Source organism: Ambystoma mexicanum, chromosome 5p (genome assembly GCF_040938575.1).
Source record: "Ambystoma mexicanum isolate Mex_15411 chromosome 5p, UKY_AmexF1_1, whole genome shotgun sequence".
NCBI classification, from domain to species: Eukaryota; Metazoa; Chordata; class Amphibia; order Caudata; family Ambystomatidae; genus Ambystoma; species Ambystoma mexicanum.
In genome coordinates this window covers 724926507-724952693 of record NC_090930.1, presented here as the reverse complement: position 1 = coordinate 724952693, position 26187 = coordinate 724926507, and positions in this window count along the sequence as shown.

Sequence of the window (26187 nt, the reverse complement as noted above, 5' to 3'; positions counted from 1 at the left end):
AGTCGCCACAGGACCTAAGAATCCGACGAGGGTAAAGCTGAGGTGACCTGCAACGACGACACCTCCGGTGGAGCCCTGCTGAACCGACTCACCACTTTCCGACGACAGAGGAGATCTCCCCGCCGGAGAGTCTCTTCCCCTGACTGGTGGGAACAACCCGTCCCCCTTGATTTTTCTTCGTTCCAGGACATAGTGGTCGAATTGCCCGTGCAGAGCACCCCGGCAACCGGATAGCCACTACCCCTGTACCGCGACCAAAAGGTGGTACCTTGTGACGGAGCAATCCGCGGCTGGTCTCTTCCCTGGTGGTGCAACGATCTCCAACTTTCCTTCGACGACGAGATCATCTCTTCTCTTAGCAAAGACCCGACGTGCATCCACCACCAGGAACAACTGCCCCCGCCGGAGCTGTCTCTCCACAAACAAGGTACCGTGTCCGCCTGGCTTCCCTTGTGTCGGTTAGTGTGAGGTGTCTGAATCCTCGCCTCTCCATTGGTTCGCCTCCAAGCTTTCTCACCTTTCTGTTCTGAACTGGTCCAATCTTTCTATAACAATTTGCGACAAAGACTCGAAGTGCATTTCCACTGTGATACTTTTTTTGGACACATCGCCTTGCCTCTCTCCGAGTGGGCATGGCCTCTGAACTTTGCGATCTACAGTAGACCCTGCCTTACTTGCCTTGCATTTGTTCGTAAAAGTGTTGGTACCGAGTTGATTTCATACCCTGCCTTTTCTCTCCCGTCCTAACGAATACTAGAGTGCCATCTAGGTTAAAGCATTCACCTCTGTCTGCAAATAAGTGGTGCCGTTGAACCTAGACTTGTCGAACTATTGTTAGGGGGATTGATTTTTCTTATAGTAATTGTGCTTGAAGTGTTTACCGTATTAGTGCCAGTGTGTTTTCATAGATGTGTTTTTTATAAATAAATAACTATATATCTTTACACCGAAGCCTTGTTCCGTGTTTGCTTGTTCTACTGTGTAAATTGACCTATTTTGTACACTCCACATACTGCCTAACTCTTCTTGAGGGAAGTCTGACTGCTCAGCCACAGCTACCAAGTGAATCTGTGTGGTACAGACTGCTACCAAGTGGGTTTACTGCCAAACACCTGCAGTCCTAAATCTTTTGCAGTGGTCCCAGAGGGAACTGCACAGGTTTCCGCCTAACACTGGTGTACAGCGGTGGGATTTGTATCGAGTATACAGTTTAGAGTGCTTTTCAACACTTTAGGATAACTAACCACAAAGCTTAGCACTAAAAAGCAACTTTCAAAAACATGTCTACTATGGAAGTTTACAGTCAAGAATCCTTGTCAGGTGAAAATACTGAGAGTTTACGAGCCCTCTGTAGACAAGAAAATCTTTCTGTAAAAGGCAAGAAAGTGGAACTGATAGCGAGATTGCTGGAAAACCAAAGTCTGGGTACTGGTTCAGAGGAACCAACTTCTCCAGCAAATGTAGAAAACAGTGATGGTATTGATCTGAATCAAAGTCTTGAAAATGAGTCAGAAGAGGAAAGTGAACCTAATGAAGTTAGCCACTCTGAGCCTCTGTCTGCCTTACCTACTGTACCTACAGGGCCCATATCAGGTCCCACATGTAACCCTGTTTATTTTGAACTTGAAAAAATGAAGCTCGAATTAGAATACAAGCGGTTCTTGGCTCAATCTGAAAGAAACCAAGAGCTCGAGTTCAGACGGATGAATGCCCAGGCTGAGCAGAAGCAAGCTGAGTTAAGACTCAGAGAAATAGAACTTAATCACGAGTTAGAGATGAAAAAGTTGTCTGTGGAAAATGCTTCTCTCTCCTCTGGTTCCTCTAGAAGCTCCAGTCCCAAAAGACCCCAGATGCCGAAGGAATTAGTGGGTATGTATGAACCGAGATTGGATGTTTTGGATTGGTTAAAACTGTTTGAGTACAATCATGGGCTCCAGGACCTCACCGGGAATGATCTACCTCCCTGGTTGTTCTCTAGGCTCCCCCCTGTTGCGACTGATGTGGTAATGGAGTTGGGGGAGGCGGATAAGAAGGATTATGAAAGTGTGAAACTAGCTTTGATAGCTAGATTCGGGAAAACCCCTTCCCAGTATCTTAAGAGGGTTAGAACCCTCAAAAAGCATGATGGTACCCCTTGGGCTACCTGGGTGAGTGAAGGGTTGAAAAACTTAGAGGGATGGATTAAGGGTTACAAAGTGAACACTTATGAGGGTATGAAGAATCTTTTTTTTTTGGAGTCTATTTATGATGCCTGTTCTCCTGAGCTCAGACAGCACTTGGCTGATTCGAAGGAATTGGATTCCAGGAGGCTAGCTAAGGCTGCTTACTTGTGGGTTGCCAACAGGGCTACTCGTAGGATTCTGGGGCAACTCAGAAAAAGGATGAGGGAAAACAGCCTAAGAAAGACTCAAAAGAGAATTCGAATAACTCAAATTCCAAAGAGGGCCCCAAACAAAACCAAAAGGGTAAGCCACAAGGAAAATCGCAGCAGAATAGTGTGTCTTCTGGTGCCAAACCGGAAGGAGGCCAGAACAAGCCACCATTCCAAAAAGCATTTGGTAAATGCTTTGTTTGTGGCTCGACTGATCATGTGAAAGGAGATCCCAGATGTAAGGGTAAACCTTCAGGGGTCCAGCTTGTCTCCTTAGCCTTCGCTCCAGAGGAGGAAGTCCAAATGGCAAGTGGAAACTTTCTACTGCTAGCTGATGAACCCATTGGAGTCTCAGCCAGCGTTTCTTTAGTGTCTCTGGGGTTGTGGGAACAACAGAATTTAGACGTCTATAATTCTATCCCCGATAATACTAAAGAGTATTATAAGGACAGTGTCCAGGTGAATGGTCAGGAGACTCCTGCCATTAGGGACACTGGTGCCAGCATAACTGTGGTGGATAAATCATTTTTTTAGGCTGAGGATGTTGCTAAGGCACCCAAATGCCTCACCAAGTTAGCTGGAGGGTCTGTGCAGATGCTTCCCCAATAACCAGTTCTCATCCAGTGTAACGACATGACTGTGAAGATCCCTGTCAGCATACAGAGTGAGGTACCAGGACGCGTTCTGTTGGGTAACGATTTGAAAACTCTCGGAGTTGTATCGCATACCCCCAGACCTCCTAGTAAATGGTTACAGGAGCTCACCAGACCTGCAAGAGAGAGGACCATGCGCGGTACTCTCCAGGAGATGATGAAGAAAGAAATCACTCCTGCTCCACTGGAATTGTCGGCCGCTGTCTCGAAGAAATCAGAAGCGAAAGGGAAACCTAAGACTTCTACCCCGAAACCAGCCACCAGCATTCCAGTGCAGCCAACAAGGACTTCCCCGCGGTTGTTCAAAGTTACACCCGTAACTCCACCTCCAGCTGAGGCTGAGAGGGAGGTACAACCCTGTGTGGTAGAATTAGACTCTGACGAAGAGCTAATGGAAGGCCAGGAACTCATTGGAGATCTGGATCCTGTTGACCATCCTGAGCTGCAGTCTTTACTGGCAGAAGGTGGACCCAGCAGGGCAGACTTCAGTAAGGGACAGAGAGAATGTCCAACTCTGGAAGGTCTTCACCACCAGGCAGAAGCTCAGGCTGAAGGGCAAGAGCCTGGGAAATACAGGTTGCACTCGGAAGATGGCCTCTTCTACAGTGAACCGACTGAGTCTGCACCTGGAGACTACAAACGACTTGTAGTACCCCAAGAGAACAGACCACAGTTCTTGCAGTTAGCCCACGAGATTCCTTTGGCTGGTCACTTGAGTTTCAAGAAGACTAAGGAAAGGCTCTCACTCTACTTTTATTGGCCGAAGATGGGGGCCGAAGTAGAAAAACACTGCAGGAGCTGCCACACCTGCCAGACCTCTGGTAAGGTTGGCTCCAAGAATGTGGCACCTTTAGTGCCTCTCCCAGTCGTGGGAGTCCCATTTGAGAGAGTAGGGATTGACATTGTTGGTCCCCTTGATCCTCCAACCTCCTCAGGCAACAGTTTTATACTTGTTGAAGTAGACCATGCTACTAGGTATTATCATGATCACTGCTTCCAAGGAGCCAGGACCAGCCCAACGTCCTTGGAAGCAGGCCCCTAATCCTAAGCCTAGGCACCAGCCGGTCCCTACTGGGACCTTTTGGACCTTGTCCTGGCGCCAGTGGCACCAGGCTCATCAAAGCCATCGGTCCCGGCACTGGAAGCGCCGGGCTCATAATATGTGTGAAGATGCTTGGGTGGACTTACCTGCAGCAGACCATGCTGCTTACTTACCAGTTACATAGGAATCCTCTGTAAACCGGAACTATTTTCTTACCTGGATGGGGCAAGCTCCACGCCCTGGATACAACACTGGAACTCTTCTGGAACAGGAACTCTTTTCTTACCTAGGCGGGGCCGTGGAGGAAGACGCCTCATCACTCTTAGGCTATTTAAACCGCACCCGATTGATGAAGCGTGCTTCGCGTTATTCTGCATCTGCAGCAGAACGCTCACCGAGTCTGTTCCAGCTTTTCTTCTTCCGATCCTGTACCTGCAAGAACAATACTTACCATTCCAGTATCCAGTCTTCAGCAGCGCCTGTAAAAGACAAGAAACAACAGGTTAGCACGACGACTTCACATGCAACGCATTCCTTACCTGGTCCATCGGCAGCGACCATTTCTTCACGCTGCACCTCCGCCAGTGGAGACAAAAGCATAGTTATTACTTACCGGCAATCCGCGAATTCCGGATGTTTTCAACACTGCAACCCAGCATCTGAAAGACAAAAGAAGAGACATTAGACAGGTATTTACTTACGCCCATCGCGCTCTCCACAATAGAGCGCCTGCAACTACTCCGGCGTTTTCCATCACCTCTTCAGCACAAACTCACAGCTGTGAAGGAAAGAGACAGTTAAAGCGCTTGCATATACTCACGCATTTCCAAGCGCTTCTTTCCAAGGCTCTGGCTCCAGCTTTGGCTCTCCTCATACCATCTTCTAACGCTAGAGCCCTGCAAAACAAATAGAACAAAGCATTATTCCGAGCCCTGTTCAATACTTACATGTCCACGCACCTAAAGACTATATGGACTAAAAGGTGTCCGGAAACTCACCGCTCGTGCTGTTAACGGCGGTTGCGATCCTCTGATGTTAAGAGGCCTACGTTTCACCCAGTGAAGGAACTGGCAACGGCACCCTGCACCAGACGCAGATGGAGAGCCCAGCATTCACCAATCTAAGGTGAGCACGTTTACCTGGGGGCTCTACGGAGAAGCTTAGACGAGAGAGAGAGAGAGAGAGAGAGAAGGACACTCAATTGCCCAGATCTTTAACCCCATATATTCTTTCATCTGCAGAAATCTCACCCTTCGAGTTCGACACACAGTGCGAAGAGGCTCAGCCCCAGAAGCCAATCGAGTCCTGCACATCACTTTTCGAGTCACAGACTCCTTCCTGCCCAGACCAGCGCCTCCGTGGGAATCAGGTGAGCGTTACAGAACGCGAAGCCCACCACAAAACTCCTACCCAGGCGCAATGGAAACCTCGGACACAGACCAACTGGCCCGATTGCTTGGGGAACTAAGAGCAGAGGTACATGCAGCTCGTCAGGAAACAAACTCTTTGAGAAGAGAGCTGATAATATCCAAGGAGCGAACGGAGGACCTCGCTAGGCAATTACTACAAACACAGGCAGGACAGACTCCTTTGCCTGCTCCAGGAGTAAGTTACCCTTCAGCATCTTCAAATCCAGTGCAAATCAATCTACCCGGTAATGTGCCTTTGGCTCCACCCGAACGCTTTTCTGGTGACCCAAAGAAATTTGCAGTGTTTATCAACCAGTGCCGCCTACACTTCTTATGTCGCCCAGCTGCCTTTCCAACAGACCAGACCAAGGTGGCTTTCGTGCTTTCTTATCTCAGTGGCAGTGCCGCAGATTGGTCGATCCCTTTGGTCACTCAGGATGATCCGGTCCTTCACGATTTGCAGGCCTTCCAGTCCAGCATGGAGAAACTGTTCGCAAGACATGCCCAGGGGCAGGCCTTGGACAATGAACTCCTTTCGTTATGACAGGGTAATCAAGACCTCTTGACTTATATTGCCTCATTCAATAGACTTATAGTGGAAACTCAATGGCCGGAGGATAAAAGAATAACGCTTTTCTACAGAGGCCTGCGTGGAGAGCTCAAGGATGTGTTAGCTCAAATTGTGAATCCTCCACAAGAATGCTCAGACTATATTGACTTAGTTGTCCAATTAGACCACCGATTACAGAACAGGAAGGCTGATCGTTCCAAATTTGATACCCGAGTATTTTCTAAACCACAGACCTCTACTAGGGGAGCCGACACCGTGGAACCCATGCAACTAGGGGGCATGAAAGGACCTTTAACTCAAAAGGAGCGGGAAAGAAGAAGACAGCTGCAATTATGCCTCTATTGCAGAAACTCGGGGCACTTTCTTCGAGACTGCCCAGTGAAACCAGCTAAGAAGGCTGTAGGAGCCGCAGATACCTGTACCCAAAATTCTGAGCAGGGAAACGACCTAGCCCGACAAGTGTAGAGGTCCTCTTGCCGAGCGTTAAAATCTGTCCCGTGACCTCGCATTTCGTGGTGCCTATGGTCCTCATTAGCCCAGAACGTCCGGATCGTTTGCATGCAATTGAAGCTTACATCGACAGCGGAGCAATCGGTAATTATGTGGACCGTGAAATGGTATCAAGGATGAATCTACCTCTTGTCCCTAAGGCAGTAAAAGACGTCATTACTACAGTGGATGGCACGGAGATAGCCTCCGGACCAGTAACGCATGCCACCCAAGAAGTGACGTTAGTGAGCCAAGATGGACACCGGGAGAAAATCGTGTTCGATGTGATCAAGGCCCCTCAGTTCCAGACCATTCTGGGAATTCCTTGGTTAGAGAAGCACAATCCTCAGATCGATTGGCGAGCAAAGACGGTTCAGTTTCCAGAATGTTTTACCACTTGTTATCCTCGTCCTGATGTTTCACTGGCAGCGATCTCTTCCGAGGTTCCCAAATTACCTCCCGAATACCAGGAATTCCAAGACATCTTTCGGAAGGACCAAGCTAACACCCTGCCTCCTCATAGGTCCTACGACTGTCAAATAGACCTGATACCCGGAACAACTCCTCCTTGTAGTAGGATTTATGCCCTCACCAAGCCAGAGAATCTTCACCTCAGACAATATCTGGACCAATACCTAGCTAACGGGTTTATCCGTCCTTCAAAATCTCCAGCTTCCTCGGCTTTGTTCTTCGTTCCGAAAAAGGAAGGAGACCTTAGGACTTGCATAGATTACCGCGCCCTGAATCAAATCACCGTTAAAAACAGATACCCGTTACCTTTGATCCCTGAACTCCTGGACCAAGTCAAAGACGCATGTATTTATACAAAGTTGTATCTCAGAGGAGCCTACCACTTGGTACGAATAAAAGAGGGCGATGAATGGAAGACGGCATTCCGCACCAAGTATGGGCTGTTCGAATATCAAGTGATGCCCTTTGGACTTTGTAACGCTCCTGCCGCTTTTCAGTATTTTATGAACGATGTCCTTAGAGAACTCATAGATGTGTGTGTTGTTGTCTACATTGATGACATCCTCGTCTATTCATCATCTGAAGAGGAACACCAGAGACACGTCAAAGAGGTTCTCGAGAGATTGCGTCAACATAACCTTTTTGCTAAGCTTGAAAAATGCGTTTTCAACGTAACTGAAGTTGAGTTCCTGGGATTCATATTGTCACCTGACGGAGTCCATATGGATTCAAAGAAAGTCGATGCAATCATTAAGTGGCCATCACCAACCTCTGTAAAAGGAGTTCAAAGCATGTTAGGCTTCGCTAACTTTTACCGCAGATTCATTCCTGAATTCTCTCGGATAGTCCAGCCCATCACCGCTCTGTTAAAGAAGAACAAACGTTTTGAGTGGTCTACTGAAGCAGAACAAGCTTTTCATGACTTAAAAGCTAAATTCATTTCTGCACCTGTTCTAAAACATCCTCGCCCAGAACTCCCCTACATCGTGGAAACGGATGCTTCTAGTCTTGCTATGGGGGCAGTTTTATCACAAAGAGATCCGGTCACACACCAATTACATCCTGTAGCCTTTTGGTGCCGCAAATTCTCGGCTCCCGAGATCAACTATTCAATTACAGACAAGGAACTTTTAGCCATCAGATCGGCCTTTAAAGCCTGGCGGCATTATCTTTTGGGAGCCAGACACACAGTCACCGTAATGACTGATCACCGCAATTTACAATATCTGAAGACAGCCAAAGCTCAGTCTTCCAGACAGCTTCGCTGGGCTCTGTTTCTGGCTGAGTTTGACTTTATAATTACTTATCGACCAGGCAGTAAAAACGGAAAAGCAGATGCTCTCTCCCGGATGGGAGTAGATGAACATTTGACCAATCCAGAACCAATACCCATAATCCCAGAACAAAGGATTTTGGGTTTGGTCAGCGCTCAATCCTTTGAAGACATCAAGACTACAGTCAAATCACTCCTAAATCCGGCCGATTTGCAGGACTGGCAATTAAAGGGAAAAGAATTCTCAGTGGATCAAGACCTACCATATTTCCAAGGACGATTGTACTTGCCCTGTGAGAAAATACAAAAACAAGTAATCTCCTGTTATCACGACTCTCTAATGGAGGGTCACCCTGGCATTACCAAAACCATGGAAAAGATCAAAAGACATTTCTGGTGGCCATCATGGAAGAAGGATATTAGAGACTTTGTAATCTCCTGCGGTGTGTGTGCCCAGAATAAAAGTCAGAAGGAGAAACCAGCCGGCCTATTACACCCATTAGACATCCCCCCCTGTCCATGGCATACCCTGTCCATGGATTTCATCACGGACTTACCTCCATGCTCAGGGTATAATACCATTTTAGTAGTCGTGGCTCTATTCTCCAAGATGGCTCACTTCATTCCCCTGAAGGGCCTACCTTCAGCTTCAGTATTGGCCCGAGAATTCTTAGAAAACATCGTTCGGTTACGGTTTTCCCTCGGTTTTGGTCTCCGATAGGGGAAGTCAATTCATCTCCCACTTTTGGCGAAGTTGCTGTCGTCTAGCCCAAATTGATGTAAGACTTTCAACCAGTCACCATCCCCAAACTGACGGACAAACCGAGAGGACAAATCAGACTTTAGAGCAATATCTACGTTGCATGCTCCAACAAACTGAAAACCCTTGGAAGGATATTCTTTGGATCGCTGAATACGCTTACAACAATTCGACTCATTCTGGAACCGGGAAGACTCCCTTCTTCCTATTATACGGACACCATCCTAGAACCTCTAACCTGGATCCTCCCCAAGAATTCGAAACACCTGCTGTGGATTACTTGCACTCGGAGATCACTCGTGCTTTTAAGGAAGCCACTGCCCATCTGCAAAGAACTAAAGCTCAATTCAAAAAAGGAGCAGATCGACACCGTAAAGAGGCCCCTCACTATGCAGTAGGAGACCAGGTCTGGTTATCCACTAAGCACCTGCCTCTAAAAGGACCCCGCACCTTCATCCCAAGATACCTTGGACCCTATCTCATCTCTGCCATAGTTAATCCGGTGGCTGTCAAATTGGAATTACCTGCGCATATGAAAATACATCCAGTCTTTCATGTCTCCTTATTAAAACCAGTACAACCAGAAACCCGATTGACTAAACTCCCAGAACCTGTTTTGGTAGAAGGAGAACTTGAATTCGAAGTAAAGAACATCCTAGATTCCAAAATCGCCAAATCTAAATTATATTACCTGATTGATTGGAACGGATACGGCCCCCAGGAAAGATCTTGGGAACCCTCAGAATATGTCCACGCACCTCGTCTGGTCAAGAAATTCCATCTGAATCACCCCCGACAAGCCAAAACCCCCGGAGAAGACACGCTTAGGAGGGGCCTTGAGGGGGGGTGCTGTCATGAGCCGGAACTATTTTCTTACCTGGATGGGGCAAGCTCCACGCCCTGGATGGATACAACACTGGAACTCTTCTGGAACAGGAACTCTTTTCTTACCTAGGCGGGGCCGTGGAGGAAGACGCCTCATCACTCTTAGGCTATTTAAACTACACCCGATTGATGAAGCGTGCTTCGCGTTATTCTGCATCTGCAGCAGAACGCTCACCGAGTCTGTTCCAGCTTTTCTTCTTCCGATCCTGTACCTGCAAGAACAATACTTACCATTCCAGTATCCAGTCTTCAGCAGCGCCTGTAAAAGACAAGAAACAACAGGTTAGCACGACGACTTCACATGCAACGCATTCCTTACCTGGTCCATCGGCAGCGACCATTTCTTCACGCTGCACCTCCGCCGGTGGAGACAAAAGCATAGTTATTACTTACCGGCAATCCGCGAATTCCGGATGTTTTCAACACTGCAACCCAGCATCTGAAAGACAAAAGAAGAGACATTAGACAGGTATTTACTTACGCCCATCGCGCTCTCCACAATAGAGCGCCTGCAACTACTCCGGCGTTTTCCATCACCTCTTCAGCACGAACTCACAGCTGTGAAGGAAAGAGACAGTTAAAGCGCTTGCATATACTCACGCATTTCCAAGCGCTTCTTTCCAAGGCTCTGGCTCCAGCTTTGGCTCTCCTCATACCATCTTCTAACGCTAGAGCCCTGCAAAACAAATAGAACAAAGCATTATTCCGAGCCCTGTTCAATACTTACGTGTCCACGCACCTAAAGACTATATGGACTAAAAGGTGTCCGGAAACTCACCGCTCGTGCTGTTAACGGCGGTTGCGATCCTCTGATGTTAAGAGGCCTACGTTTCACCCAGTGAAGGAACTGGCAACGGCACCCTGCACCAGACGCAGATGGAGAGCCCAGCATTCACCTATCTAAGGTGAGCACGTTTACCTGGGGGCTCTACGGAGAAGCTTAGACGAGAGAGAGAGAGAGAGAGAGAGAAGGACACTCAATTGCCCAGATCTTTAACCCCATATATTCTTTCATCTGCAGAAATCTCACCCTTCGAGTTCGACACACAGTGCGAAGAGGCTCAGCCCCAGAAGCCAATCGAGTCCTGCACATCACTTTTCGAGTCACAGACTCCTTCCTGCCCAGACCAGCGCCTCCGTGGGAATCAGGTGAGCGTTACAGGTATCCTGAGGCAATTCCTATGAGGACTGTTACAGCTCCGGCTGTGGCTAAGGCCCTCCTTGGTATTTTTACTAGGGTCGGGTTTCCTAAGGAAGTAATCTCTGACAGGGGGTCACACTTTATGTCCCACTACATGAAAGCCATGTGGAAAACCTGTGGAGTTACTTACAAGTTCTCAACAGCTTACCAGCCACAAACAAATGGGTTGGTAGAACGGTTCAACCGAACCATGAAGAGCATGATAGGTGCTTTAGAGGAACCCCTTAAGCGTAATTGGGACCTTCTACTGCCATGCCTTCTATTTGCTTATAGAGAAGTCCCTCAGGAGGGAGTAGGTTATTCTCCCTTCGAGCTTCTCTATGGTCACCCCGTCAGAGGTCCATTGGCCCTGATTAAGGAGGGGTTGGAGAGTGCTCCTTCCCCCAAGCCAGTCAGAGTGACTGACTATGTGATAGGTCTCCGGAGGAGAATGTCGCACATGATGACAGAAGCAAGCGATAACTTGAAAGCTGGACAAGCATTGGTCAAGCACTGGCACGATCAAAAGGCTAACATGGTTGAGTTTGCTCAAGACCAGCTCGTTCTCGTTATGATCCCAACAAGGCAGAGGGCCTTGCAAGACAAATGGATGGGACCCTTCAGAGTGGTGGGTAAACTCGGGGAGGTCAACTATCTGGTGGACTTGGGCAATCCCAAGGAGGCTCCGACAGTCTTCCACACCAACCGACTCAAAGCGTATGTCTCAAGACCTGATGTGAGAGCGTTGCTTCTAGCATCATCCGAGGAAGAAGAAGAGAGTGAAGCTCTTCCAGATCTCCTCAGAGGCTTACCTTTAGACGAAAAAATTGAAGGAGTAAATCTCGCTTCAAATCTGACACCCGAGCAATGAGAAGAGTGCAAATCTATGTTGAATCAGTTTGCCTCCCTGTTCTCGCTTTCACCAGGCTTGACCCCTTGGGGCCAGCATGACATACTCACTGGTGACTGTCTGCCAGTCAAAAGCAGAGGATACCGAATGTCAGAAAATGTACGAACCCACATCAAAGGTGAGGTCAGCAAGATGCTCGATCTCGGGGTAATAGAGCCCTCTACTAGTCCATGGTCTAGCCCAGTTGTGTTAGTACCAAAGGCCGGATCTAAAGAACTTAGATTCTGCGTGGATTATAGAGCTCTTAATGCAGTCACCAAGACTGATGCCCACCCTTTGCCAAGAACAGATGAGTTGGTGGACAAAATTGGCGCAGCCAAGTTCCTCAGCACATTTGACTTGACGTCAGGCTATTGGCAAATGGCCTTGACAGACCATGCCAAGGAGAAAACTGCATTTTCTACCCCCGTTGGCTTATACCAGTTTAAGGTAATGCCTTTCGGATTGAAGAATGCACCTGCTACATTTCAACGGATGGTAAACCAGGTTCTGAATGGGATGGAGGACTTCTGCATGGCATACTTGGATGACATAGCAGTGTTCAGCAATTCCTGGGAAGAGCATGTAACCGACCTGAGAGATGTTTTGCAGGCTCTTGGACGAGCCAATCTGACCATAAAGGCGAGTAAATGCCAAATTGGACAGAGTAAGGTAGTCTATCTTGGACATGAGGTAGGAGGTTGAGAAATAAGGCCTTTTCTCAGTAAGATTGAAGCTGTGCAAAATTGGACAACACCTACTACTCAGACCCAGGTGAGAGCCTTCCTAGGCCTCACTGGGTATTACAGGAATTTCATCGAGAACTATGGGACCATAGCTTCTCCACTGAATGTCATCTCCTCGCCCAGATTTCCTAAAAAGGTTAGATGGAACGAGGAGTGCAATCAGGCTTTTGAAAACCTGAAAAAGGCTCTTTGCCAAGCCCCAGTACTCAGAGCTCCTGATTACCGCCAAGCTTTCATTGTGCAGACGGATGCTTCAAATGTAGGAATAGGTGCCGTACTCAGTCAACTGGATGGGAAAGGTAGGGAGCACCCCGTTTGCTTCATCAGCCGCAAGCTGAAGGATCCTGAAACAAGCTGGGCAACAATCGAAAGAGAGTGCTTTGCTATCGTGTGGGCTCTGAAGAAGTTTAGGCCATACTTGTATGGTTCTACTTTTGTCATTCAGACTGACCACCAACCCTTGAGATGGTTAATGCAAATGAAAGGGGAAAACCCAAAACTACTGAGATGGTCGATCTGCCTGCAAGGGTTTGATTTCACCATTGAGCACAGGTCAGGGTGTCACCACCAAAATGCTGATGGTCTCTCTAGGATGTATGTCATCGACTAGAGGTATGAGATTCATCCAGGCGTGGATTAAATCCTCCTGTCCCTTAGTCTGGGGGGGGCAAGTGTTAGGGAGAATTCTCTGTTTAGGCTGAATTTCCTAACCTAGTGAGTCCCCCAGCAGCTTGGCTGGATTTCTGGAGTTTGTTTTTTTCCATCCTGCCAAGAGTGAGACTCTTTTTCTGCCACTCTTGGACATGAATGTGTGTAATTCCTTTGAATGTCAATGTGTTCTATGGGCTATGGGGTCTTTTACCCCATAGGGTCTCATATGTTTTTCTATGTGTGTTACACCGCACCCTCCGTGCCGTAGCACTGGGGCGTCCTAGCGGACCTCCATCATAGACTCCATACCCGGGGACTGACTACTGTCTCCCCGGGCATGTAAAGTCACCATTGGCTTTACTAGACCTTACTAACAGAACTAGTACACACCATCCTATTGTGGACGTACTAGTAGGGGTAATTCAATTACTCCTGGGTCTGTTATTCGAGGGGGCACTGTCCCGTCCCCCCTCGTCGAGTTTTGGCTGGTGGCAGTGGAAACTACTTGTTATATTCGACCCCGAATATAACCCTATGGGATTCTTCCCATTGTTGGGGGTTAATACTTTTTCTTGTAAATCTCTAACATACCACCGGTTTATTTATCTTAAATAAATCTATCGGTTGGTATTTTCTGCCAGAACTCGGTTTGTAAAATGGCGCCTGTGTTCATCTCTGTGACTCCTAAACCAAAGGTTGAGCCCTTTGTTCCACTTTTGGCGGGCCTCTACACAGAGGCCCTCCAAAGTGGTGCCATTCTGTCTGGGTACCACAAGGGGTGTGGGAGGGGTTTTAGGAACCCTGGACTGAGTTGCCTTGCCAACTCAAGTCGCACTCTGGTGTGATTGGCCCAAGTGGTGAGCCACCCCGCTCACCACTTAGCGTGTTTTGAGTGACAGCTAGGCTGAATGAATGGGGGTTTTCTGCATAAAAGCAGGGCTTTTGGGACTGGATCCTCAGAAGTCGCCACAGGACCTAAGAATCCGACGAGGGTAAAGCTGAGGTGACCTGCAACGACGACACCTCCGGTGGAGCCCTGCTGATCCGACTCACCACTTCCCGACGACAGAGGAGATCTCCCCGCCAGAGAGTCTCTTCCCCTGACTGGTGGGAACAACCAGTCCCCTTTGCTTTTTCTTCGTTCCAGGACGTAGTGGTCGAATTGCCCGTGCAGAGCACCCCAGCAACTGGATAGCCAATACCCCTGTACCGCGACCAAAAGGTGGTGCCTTGTGGCGGAGCACTCCGCGGCTGGTCTCTTCCCTGGTGGTGCAACGATCTCCAACTTTCCTTCGATGACGAGATCATCTCTTCTCTTAGCAAAGACCCGACGTGCATCCACCACCAGAAACAACTGCCCCCGCCGGAGCTGTCTCTCCACAAACAAGGTACCGTGTCCGCCTGGCTTCCCTTGTGTCGGTTAGTGTGAGGTGTCTGAATCCTCGCCTCTCCATTGGGTCGCCTCCAAGCTTTCTCACCTTTCTGTTTTGAACTGGTCCAATCTTTCTATAACAATTTGCGACAAAGACTCAAAGTGCATTTCCACTGTGATACTTTTTTTGGACACATCGCCTTGCCTCTCTCCGAGTGGGTCTGGCCTCTGAACTTTGCGATCTACAGGAGACCCTGCCTTACTTGCCTTGCATTTGTTCGTAAAAGTGTTGGTACCGAGTTGATTTCATACCCTGCCTTTTCTCTCCCGTCCTAACGAATACTAGAGTGCCATCTAGGTTAAAGCATTCACCTCTGTCTGCAAATAAGTGGTGCCGTTGAACCTAGACTTGTCAAACTATTGTTAGGGGGATTGATTTTTCTTATAGTAATTGTGCTTGAAGTGTTTACCGTATTAGTGCCAGTGTGTTTTCATAGATGTGTTTTTATAAATAAATAACTATATATCTTTACACCGAAGCCTTGTTCCGTGTTTGCTTGTTCTACTGTGTAAATTGACCTATTTTGTATACTCCACATACTGCCTAACTCTTCTTGAGGGAAGTCTGACTGCTCAGCCACAGCTACCAAGTGAATCTGTGTGGTACAGACTGCTACCAAGTGGGTTTACTGCCAAACACCTGTAGTCCTAAATCTTTTGCAGTGGTCCCAGAGGGAACTGCACAGGTTTCCGCCTAACAGTCTGCCCCTGATAAACCCAGCTTGGTCAGGATGTATCAGATCCGGGAGGATGGAGTCAAGCCTGTTGGCCAGGATCTTGGTGAAAATCTTAGCATCCAGATTAATCAAAGCGATAGGGCGGTAGGAAGCTCTGTCTTCCGGATTTTTATTTGGTTTCAAGATTAGGGTGACTTTAGCCTCCTCCATAGAGGGCGTAATCCTGCCCGAGAGGCGAAATGAGTTAAATAACGAGGTGAGATGCGGGGTTAACTGCACGCTGAACAACTTATAAAAGGCGGCCGTGTAGCCGTCCGGACCTGGAGCCCTACCTGGTGGCAGAGCCCCTATCACCCCCCGCACCTCCTCCTCGGTAATTTCTCGATTGAGGACTTCACGCATCTCACTGCTAATTTCCCCTAAGTGGATTTTTTTGAGGAAGTCCTCCTGCTTATCACCTGAAGGGCGTTGGGAGGTATAGAGTGACTCATAGTATTCAGCAAAGGCCTCCTGCACTCCCACATGGTCCGTGACCCGCTCCCCCATTGGCGACCTCAATGCCGTGATCGCATTTCTCGACCTTTTACCTCTCAGTAAACGCGCCAACAAGGGGCCAGTTCTATTAGCCTTTGCATAATACTGTTGTCGCACGTACAGCAAGGCCCCTGCCGCCCTTCTTAGTGCGCAGGAGTTCCAGCTGCCCAACCGCCCTTCTATATTCCCGCATTGCTCTTCGAGAAGGGGTGTCACCCGCCGCCTGCCTAGCCGCCTCCACTTCAGCCTCTAACTGCGATTCCAACACTTGCAATTGTTTCACTCGGTGGGCGGATATCGCTATTAATTCTCCCCTGAGAGTGGCCTTAAAGGCGTCCCACCTCACGTCTTCCCCCGTGTCCTCCCTCTTGTTGGTATCAAAAAAGAACTTAATCTTCTCTTCAAAATCTTTTCTGATTACAGGGTCCCTCAAGATGGCTCCTGGGAGTTTCCATCCCCAGATTCCCCTTCTTCTCTGACCCACATCCATCTCTAAAGAGAGTATCTTATGATCTGCAATCCCTATCGGGCCTGTGCATACCTCCCGAATAGCTCCAACTCGGGCAACCGAGACCCATATATAATCAATTCTGGATTGCGAACCATGGACGCCCGAGAGGAAAGTATGGCCCTCCTCGTCCCCCCTACACTCCCTCCAGGCATCACGTAAACCCAGCTTGCCCACTCTTTCTTTCAAATCCGCTGACATTGTAGCTCCTCCCCTCTCCCCGCTACGTCTAGACCTATCTTTCTCCTTATCCCAGGCAATATTGAGATCACCGAGGAGAACGATTTGGCCCCACGAGTACTCTTCCAGCAACTTCAAGACCCGCTGCAGAAAGGGTTCCTGGCCCGTATTAGGAGCGTATACTACCGCTATTGTCAGAGGGACCCCTTGACACTTCCCTTTTGCTACGATATTCCTCCCTTCCTTGTCCCTAAGCACCCCGTTGGGTTTGAAATCTACCGTGTTCCTGATTGCCAGGGCTACCCCCCTAGCCTTGCAGTGGCTCGAGGCGTGCAGAATCTGGTCAAAGCCCCGCAGTTTCAACCTGCCCTGATCCCTATGAAGTAGGTGCGTCTCTTGGAAGCCCATAATATCCGGCTTCTCCTTCTGCGTGAAGTGCTCCAATTTTTTCCTTTTAAGGGGGGTATTCAAACCCCGCACATTATGCCTTAGCCACTTAAGGGAACCCCTAGCAGAGGACGATCGGTAAAAGCGGGGGGTGTTGTGTCCCCCTTGTCCTGCATGCTTTTGCTCGTTGCCACCCACCCGAACCCTCCCCAACCCGCCCCCCTCTCCCCTGAAGGCCAAAACCTTCCCGCCCTCTCCTCCCACCAAACTCGGGCATCTTCGCCCTTTCTGCTTCCAACATGGTTGCACCCCCTAACACCCCTTAAACTAAAGCACCCTATAGAGGCCCACCACCACTGTCATCATGTGCCGAATCAAGGCTGCACGGGAGAGGTACTTCTTGCATCACCAGGTGTACCCTCCCTTCGGCGACTATTTCCCCTGGGGCCCCTTCTCCTCCTTTCTCGAACCGTCGTCCAGACCCAAGGCCTTGACCCAGAGCGACCACTCGTGCCCGGAGGACCCGCGCCGGGGGGTGTTCCTCCAGCTCGATATGAAGAAGGGCAGCCCCTTCTTGAAGGGATGTGATTCGTCTCTGGGACCCCTCCCAGTCGAAGAGCAAGCCAAAGGGGAAGGTCCACCTGTAACAAATCGATCTCTCCTTAAGAACCTTTACCACCGGGCCCATTTGTCGCCTCTTTAGGAGAGTACTGCTCGCCAAGTCTTGAAAGAGGGTGATCCGCTGACCCTCGAACATAATTGGCTCTCGTAATCTCGCCGCTCTGAGAACCGCTTCTTTCTGGGCATATCGAGTGAAAGCAGCTAGGACATCCCTTGGCCTCGCCTCCTGGCCTTTGGTCAGACGACCGGTTCTGTGCACTCGATCTAGCTCCACCGATTCTGGACTGCCCGTAGCCAATATGTCTGCGAAGATACCCTGGAGCACCTCTTTCAAGGACAAATCGGTCACAGATTCAGGCAGCATTTTGACCCGGATGTTGACCCTGCGGGACCTGTTTTCCAGGTCTTCCACTTGGAGTTCGAAATTCCTGGTGGTGACATCCAGCCTCTCAATAGCCTCACTATTTGCTGCATTTTCTCTATCCGCTTCTTGAAGACCTTTCTCCAGGATGTCAGTCCTCTCCCCCAGTTGACGCATCTCCTGCTTTAACTCCCCTACAGCTTCGCTCAAGTCTGCGCGCATTAACTGAAACTGCTCTTGAAAGGTCTTAGCCAGGTTTGCTTGCAGGGAATGCAGTTCTCCAATGAACTCCTGTCTGGGCATATTTGCCAAGTCCTCTGCTTGCCTTGTCACAGATTCCTTTCCTGTCGCGCCTCCCGAGGCCCCGTACCCCTCCTTCGAGTTCTGTGCCGACCACATGGCGTGGAGGGTACCCGTGCTGTCTCCAGAGGTCTGTAAGTGCTTTCCCCTTCTGCCTTTGAGCCTCGTGGTCATGCCGGTCACTTCTCCTCCAGATGGGCGGCTCCGATCCTTCCCTGACTTCTTCCTGGGACCTTAGCCGCGAACAAAAGCTGACCCCAGGACCGCCCCCGGAGCCAAAATTCATCCCCCAATTTCTAGGGGACCCACAAAGTCTGATCCCCTGCCTCCGCACCCAGGTGCCGCTCAACGCCTCTCCTTAGGGTAGTGGGTTGATACTCGCCGCGCTGAACTTGCACCCGATGGCCATACGCAGGACCTCCAGAACCCCGCCAGTCCCCTGGGGCAGGGTGAAGCGGGTCTTAAGTTCCCCGGTGGAGCGAAGCAGGCAGGGCCACTGATGACCGTCCTCACTCCTCAATGACCCAGGAGTATGCCGCCTCCCAACTCAGCCCCGGGGCTCTCACCTTCCAGCCTCCGATCTCTGCACAGGCCCAGGCCACCGGGTCTGCCTCCGACTGCGTCCTCACCTCCCGGGTCTCACCCTCCGGGGGGGGCCGGGTATGGGAGGCTCCACTCACCGCCGCCCCGGGCTATCCTCCTCAGGCGAACCTCCTCCGTCCCGCCACGCAGCCCTTGGCTGAGGGGCGCACCCCACCGGATTTGCCGGTGGCTTCCTCCTCCTCTGGCCGCCACCACTCTCCGACCTCTCCCGCCGGGGATCGCTGGGCCCCGCAGCCTCCCGGCCGCACTGGAAGCTGCCAGTAGAGAAGGCGGGAGGGCCGCGCAGGGCTGGAGACGCTCCTCCCCGGATCGAGCCCTGCGACGGCGCTCACCGTGGGGGCAGGTCCTCGGCGACTCCCTACGATGCGGTGCGGCACTCCCGAGGCTCTGGCTCCTCAACGCCACACACGTGCGGGCCCGCAGTAGCCGCCCCGGCGACTCCTCCTCCACTCGCCGGACACAGCGGTCCACTCCCGCTAGCTGCAGCGTCTCCGGCCCGCAGTAGCCGCCCCGGCGACTCCTCCTCCACTCGCTGGACACGGCAGTCCACTCCCGCTAGCTGCAGCGTCTCCGGCTCCCAACTCGCCGGCAACTCACTCCAACCCCCTTGAGGTTCGCGGGGGCCCAAACAATGCCAGCACGGGTCCGTTGAGGGGGTGGTGGGCACCTTCCCAACAGACGGGTCCAGGGAGCGCCGTCGGCACAGCTACTCAGTGCCGGCGGCCATCTTGGAAAAAAGATCTCACTCCGGGCAATACTTCTTGATGTATTGCTCAACTATTGCCTCTTCCTCACTCGGACAATAATTGTTACAATCTTTCTGCAACAATGTTCTCTGGTTATTTTGCCAATGTAGATTATACACTTTTTGAGGTATTGCCTCCTCTTTACTTTGGCAATGATGGTTATAGTTAGCTTGCTTCAGTATTGCCCCCTCTTTGTCTTGGCAATACCGTTGGTCTTGGTAGTAATGATTATAACCTCTCTTGTCTTGTCTTGCTACAACGTTCTTATTACGCCAATGCATCTTCCTTATATTAGTTTGGTATTCAAAATTGGTATCAATAGCCAGCGGTCGATTACAGAGCATACCGGGATTACCGGACAATGGTAAACTCATCGGTTTCAGCACACGTGTTCACACAATCCGCTGCCACTGTTTGTTTTGCCTCTTCTGCCGCCTTCTGCACTGCAGACTGCTTCAGTCTTTTTCCTGCGGATCGCACTGACTAGGAAAGGAGCTTTTCTCACTCCCAGTGCACTCTGGTACTCGCCTGCCACCGGGACACTGCACGCAATGAGGAGAGTTCTCTCCACAGGGAAAGTCTACTACAACACTGCGTCCCACTGCGCAACCATTGCACTTAAGTTCATCAATATTTGGAGAACCTCTCAGGACCGACATCCGCTTTAAAGTTAGCGTCTGCCTTCTTCTGCTGCAACTGCGACTTGTAGTCTCTGTAACAACTCCACCTTCTGTTTCTAATGGCCTGCACCTGAGGGGGTCTTATATATTCAAAAGTCCTGCTCAGGTGTGGGTCATGTGAGAAACCTGAAAGTGTCTCCCTGTTTAGTCCCCGGGGATCTGTCATCCAGTTGGCCAGGACATGGCCATCGCTTTTGGATCCAGTTCCTGGGAGTGGACCAGTGCAGGATGATCACCTGGATGGGGGTCCTTGGGGAGTGGGACACTTATGGGTGAGATGCAGTATCCCCTTTCTTTCAACACCTTTTCCCCATCCTACCAGGTAGGATATTCCAAAACACTGCCCCCCCCCCCCCTTTCCAACACAAACCCTTTTGCACAACATGATTTATGATTGGTTATTCATAACGCGCTTAATACCTGGAGGCTTCTAAGCGCGGACCCGGCGAACAAACCTGTGTTGCTCCATGTCGTCTTGCTTCCAAGGCGAGTGCGTTGCTCCTGAGCTATCCTCCCGAGACAACATGAAAGACAATTGACTAACACCCGTGCCGTTCACCTGACATGTCCCAATACAAGGGTCAGGCAAAGTCCGGCAATTGACCACAATCACACAGACCTGACGGCCCGTTCCCTTCCCCATAGGGATAAAAGGTGGAGCACGAGAGCACAGGTAGAGCAAGACACTGAGACAACATGAAAGACAACGGACTAACACCCGTGCCATTCACCTGACATGTCCCAATACAAGGGTCAGGCAAAGTCCGGCAATTGACCGCAATCACACTGTCAAGGATGGCACTCTGTCAAGAGTGGCACAGGGCCCCCAGGTAAGGTTTGGGTGGCTGTGCTGATGTAAGGTGACAGATAAGTACACACACACACAGCAGGAAACTCATCAAGAAAGAAAAGTAGGCAACTGTAGTTGTGAACAGAAAGGGGCCCACTCTGTCTGCTCATGGCTGGGAACAACAGCTGTGGGTGTCTGTTAAACAGAAAACGCGACAAGGGGAGGGGCAGAGGTTACCTGCCGGAAACCAACAGTCAAACTCTGTACAAAGGATGAACATAAGACACAAGAGAGACAAGAACAGAAATAACCAGGGACAAGGAAGTCTAAGAGATATCTAGCAGAAGGGAATGAAGGAAGAAACAGTACAATAGAAATGGGTAAACTAAAAGGGAGGACAGAGGAGTCAAGGAAGAGAAGGACAGGGATCAAGAACAAGGGGTTGCAAACACGGAAGAGAGCAAGGGAGCAGCAGGCAGGAAAGAGGGGGGCTGCAAACAAGGAAGCAGGGCTGCAGTACTGAATGGTACAAGGTACAGAAAAACTGTAGTGGATTGCAGAGGACTGTCGTAGGCTGCAAGGCAGAGAGTCCAGAGGAGCAGGACTAAGAGCTGTAGTAGGCGGCAGACAGAGAGCCCAGAGGAGTAGGTCAGCAAGGAGCGAACCCAAAGGAACAGGGCGTAGAGGCAGAGAGACCAGAGGGTCAGGGCTGAAAGCAGAAGAGAGTAGCAGGCTGCAAGGCAGGGAGCCCAGCGGAGCAGAGCAGCAAGGAGCAAGCTCAGAGGAGCGGAGCAGCGAGGCAGGGAGCCCAGAAGGCTATGGCTGTAGGCAGCAGAGTATAACAGCCTGCAAGGCAGGAAGCCCAGAGGAGCAGGGCTGTGAGGCAGGGAGCCCAAAAGGCTAGGGCTGTAGGCAGCAGGGTGTAGCAGGCTGCAAGGCAGGAAGCCCAGAGGAGCAGGGCTGTGAGGCAGGGAGCCCAAAAGGTTTGGGCTGTAGGCAGCAGGGTGTAGCAGGCTGCAACGCAGGAAGCCCAGAGGAGCAGGGCTGTGAGGCAGGGAGCCCAAAAGGCTAGGGCTGTAGGCAGAAGGGTGTAGCAGGCTGCAAGGCAGGGAGCCCAGAAAGAGCACTGGGACAAAAGCAGGAATATGCAGCAGCAGGAACAGCATACAAATTTGAGTCAAAAAGGGGCTGGGAGGACTCTTGATGCAAGAGGCTGAGCTCCTGCAGGCAGCTGCTTAAATACCGCTCTGTCCTGTACTGAGGCAGGCTAATTGGCAGCAGCTGGAGCAGCACACCTGAATACAATCTGCCTCCACCCTCTCTGGTCCTGAGATGGTGGAAGCAGCACTGATCCCTAGGCTTTCTGGGGATTGTGGCTCCAATGCTGACGAATGGGAATGGCCAGGAATTGATAGCTGTAGCAAGGTGCATTGTGGTACATGTAGTTAGTTGAGTAAAATAACAAGGCACCAAAGTCACGCAAATGGGAATTAAGTACCAAAGTGTGAATAGGGGTTGTTCCAAGAGTATTCTGAAGATAAATGAATAACAAATAGTCCATGATGGTTGCCAATGTGTGCGCCCATGGCGCAGGCATGACACACACAGACCTGACGGCCCTTTCCCTTCCACATAGGGATAAAAGGTGGAGCACGAGAGCATAGGTCGAGAAAGACAGACCGCACAACGTGAGAGCTAACTCAGCACGGCAGTTCAAGAAGAGGCGAAAGACGGCGCATACTCATAGGGTGACAAGGAGAGAAGCGACCTTTCCCTTTCCGATCAAGGCCTGTGAAACCTCCACAGATGAAAGAAAGAACATAAGGCCGCAGACAAAGGCCAGCGTGTATTGCAGCAGATGTCTATGGTACGTGAGACCCTCCTCCGCTTATAACCAAGGACGTTGGTCTCGGTGGTACCAACCTTGACTCCAAGGATAAAGAAAAGCAAGCGGTTCCTCACAGCCGTTGATTCGAGGGGAGAATCGATAACAAACTGAACTGTGTTGAACGAAAAGTAGCCAACTGCTAATTTGAACTTTGAGAGTCTTAAGAGGGGGAAAACCAGTAACAGAGGAGACCAGCACCACCTGGGTGCTTAGACAGGAAACTCTGGGTGATTACTGAATGGGAGAAAGACTACTGTCACCAGAAGGCTTTGGGAAGAGGCGAAGAGAGGTCAAAGTGATCATACAGGAGTCTTGTAAAATCCTCAATACCGTTGAAAGTCTTTGACCGAGATATGATTATGAAAGAAAGGTGGGCAAGAGTGAACCTGGCAGAGGGATGCTAACGAGAAGGGGTAAAGTCTAAAGTCCCATAATGAACTGTGTATCGTAAAGGTTGGCAAGAGTGAACCCGGCAGAGGGATGCTAACGGAAAGGGGCGAGGCCTAAAGTGCCTATGAACAGTTTGTTTTCAGGAGTGAACCAAATCGAGGGAAATTCACATGGCATTGTTTGAAAAGACAATAAGAGTCGTGAAAAAAGGAAATATTGCAAGACAAGGAGAAGTGAAGTGTCCCCCCTGTCATTTAGGGTCTCGGCCCGGCCGAGGGAGATCCAGCGGTGTAAAGTCATGTGAACTGTCCGTATAAGTTGGCGAGAGTGAACCCAGCAGAGAGAAGCCGACAACCAGGGGCAAAGCCTGAAGAACTGTTTAAAAAGACATTAAGATTCTTGAAAGCAAGAAGCATTGGAAGACCAGGGGAAGTGAATTGTCCCCCCTGTCAGTTAGGTCCGAGCCCGGCCGAGGGAGATCCACAGGTGAAAAGTTATCACCCAAAGTTCATTTGAAAAAGGAACTGTTTCGTTGTTTTGTTGAATCCAACTTCAAAGGGGCCTGCGCCCGGAAGAGGGAGACCCAGGGGTGAAGCCGTCACCCAAAATGTATGTGAGCAGAATTTTGTGTTTGTTTGTTGAAAGCATCAGGCCCTCGAAGGCAAGAGACTTTTCTTGGAAAGAGACTTAACCATTGAAGAACCTGATAGCTGGTACAGAACTGTTGACTCATGCTGCGAAAGCTCAAGTGTGTGCTGCGCTCAGGAGATCCACCTTGTCCGATGCTCAAAACGTGGGGAAGGGAGACCCCTGGCAATCACATCCTGACTTATTATTTGTGAACACTTCTTTCTTTGTTGAATACTTATCCCCCACTCTTTGTGTAATTAGTTGTAAGGATGTGGCAATAGGGCCTTCACAATATAGACCTTTTTATTTTGACACAGCGCCACAAGGACTGCCTTATTTTCAATTGATGGTAGACGCTTGCACCCATCTTAGATTTAATTTTAGGTTAGGCGTTTTTCCACCCTGCATTTAAAGTTTAATAAACACCCTTGAATTGTGATCACTTCTGTCTGTCTTTACTGTTGCAACCATGAGTTCCTTACAGTCATTAGAAACACTAGACTGCACTTTGCAGTTTAGTACCTCTGAGTCCCTTTTCCTCGTCCCAGTACTTAGGTCATTGTGGGACTTGAAGTCACAGATGTTCCGATTACCTTTTTCTTCATGAATACAAACTTCAACTTTATTGGATTTACTCTGGGTATTGAGTAGATCTCCAAAGAAGGTTTTTAGAAGGGTCAATGGTTGGTCCAGATTTAAGAATTATATTAATCAGAAGTCAGGGTATTAAGGTTCTGACTTCCACATGTATTGTTCACCTGTCAATCAAAAGAGTTTTCACTACCATCAATGTGGGTAGCTTTGTGAAGGGAAGTCTTACTCTGACAAGCCATTAAATATGTTGGCATTATAGAAATCTCCCTCTCTGAAGAGGATAAATACTGCGTGTCTCCTAATGAAAATCTCCTGCTCCCTTGGGGGCCTTCTCCTCCCATGTGATCCACCCAGCTAATACCACTCCCAGGGTCAGGATCAAGTAGAGACTGCCTTCCACTGGCCACCTGGCAGGAGACTTAACGCAGGGACTCTGTGTTACGCTCACCTTGTCTCTGCGGGGATGGCGAGCGCTGATGCGTGGAATGTCTGCTTCCCTGGTTAGAGGCGCTGCGCGTCCTTTGTTCCCTGGACTGGCCTTGGGCCAGCTCTTACGACAGGGGAAATGGTGGTGAGTGAGACTGTCTGTGCCTGCTGCCTGTCACCCCCACCCTGCTCCTTCCACGCGTGTTCCCCATCCCGGGGCGCTCTCACCTTGTGTATTTGGTTGGTGGGCTCTCCATCCTGCTTAGTCTCAGCAGGGCCGCAATGTCCTGTAGGATCCAGTTACTTCACTGACCCTTGAAGTCGAGTGGCAACCCAGTACTGCTGTGGTTGCAACTCGTGTTGCTTGTGTTGCTCTGCTTATTATTGTCTGTGTAATCCGTTGTATTGTATGTTGTCCATGTCCAGTTATCTGTGTTGTCCTTTGCTGAGTGCCACAGTTCATGCTCGTTTCACTGTTGTGACTCGTGTCGCTGTTGTGGCACTAAGCCCTCCTTGGTGTGCGTTTGTTTTTTGCAAAGCGTGTGAGCAGTTGAGCCAGTGGGTCAGGGTGGCCTGCCTTGTGTCTACGGCCCAGCGCGAGCTCAGGTGCGGTTTGTGTGATCTAACCTGTTCTTTCTTTCTCCTTTCCAGGTGCCTGTGAGCCGGCGCGATGAATGAATCCAGTCTATGGTGATGGAAGCGGTGAGTAATGCGCGGCGGTGACAGGGCGCGATGAATGAGCTCAGCAGTTAGCCTTGTTTTCTTTCTCTTGCTTCTGCAGGTGCCGGCGACCGAATAAAGCTGGAGTCCTCAATGAAAGCTGGAGTCCTCGACAAACAACCGGGTCGTCGCTGTAGGCACAGGTAAGTCAGAGCAGGTGAGTATGCGAGGCCCGATGGTTTACGGCTTTTCTTTGCAGGTTTGTAGAAGATTGCTGGCAGGAGTTCCTCGGAGAGCGTTACGCTGCTAACTGCAGAATAACGCGAAGCATGCCTTAGGGTGTGGATGGGGCTTATATAGCCAACCACGCCCTGCCACTCCCTTTGTGCA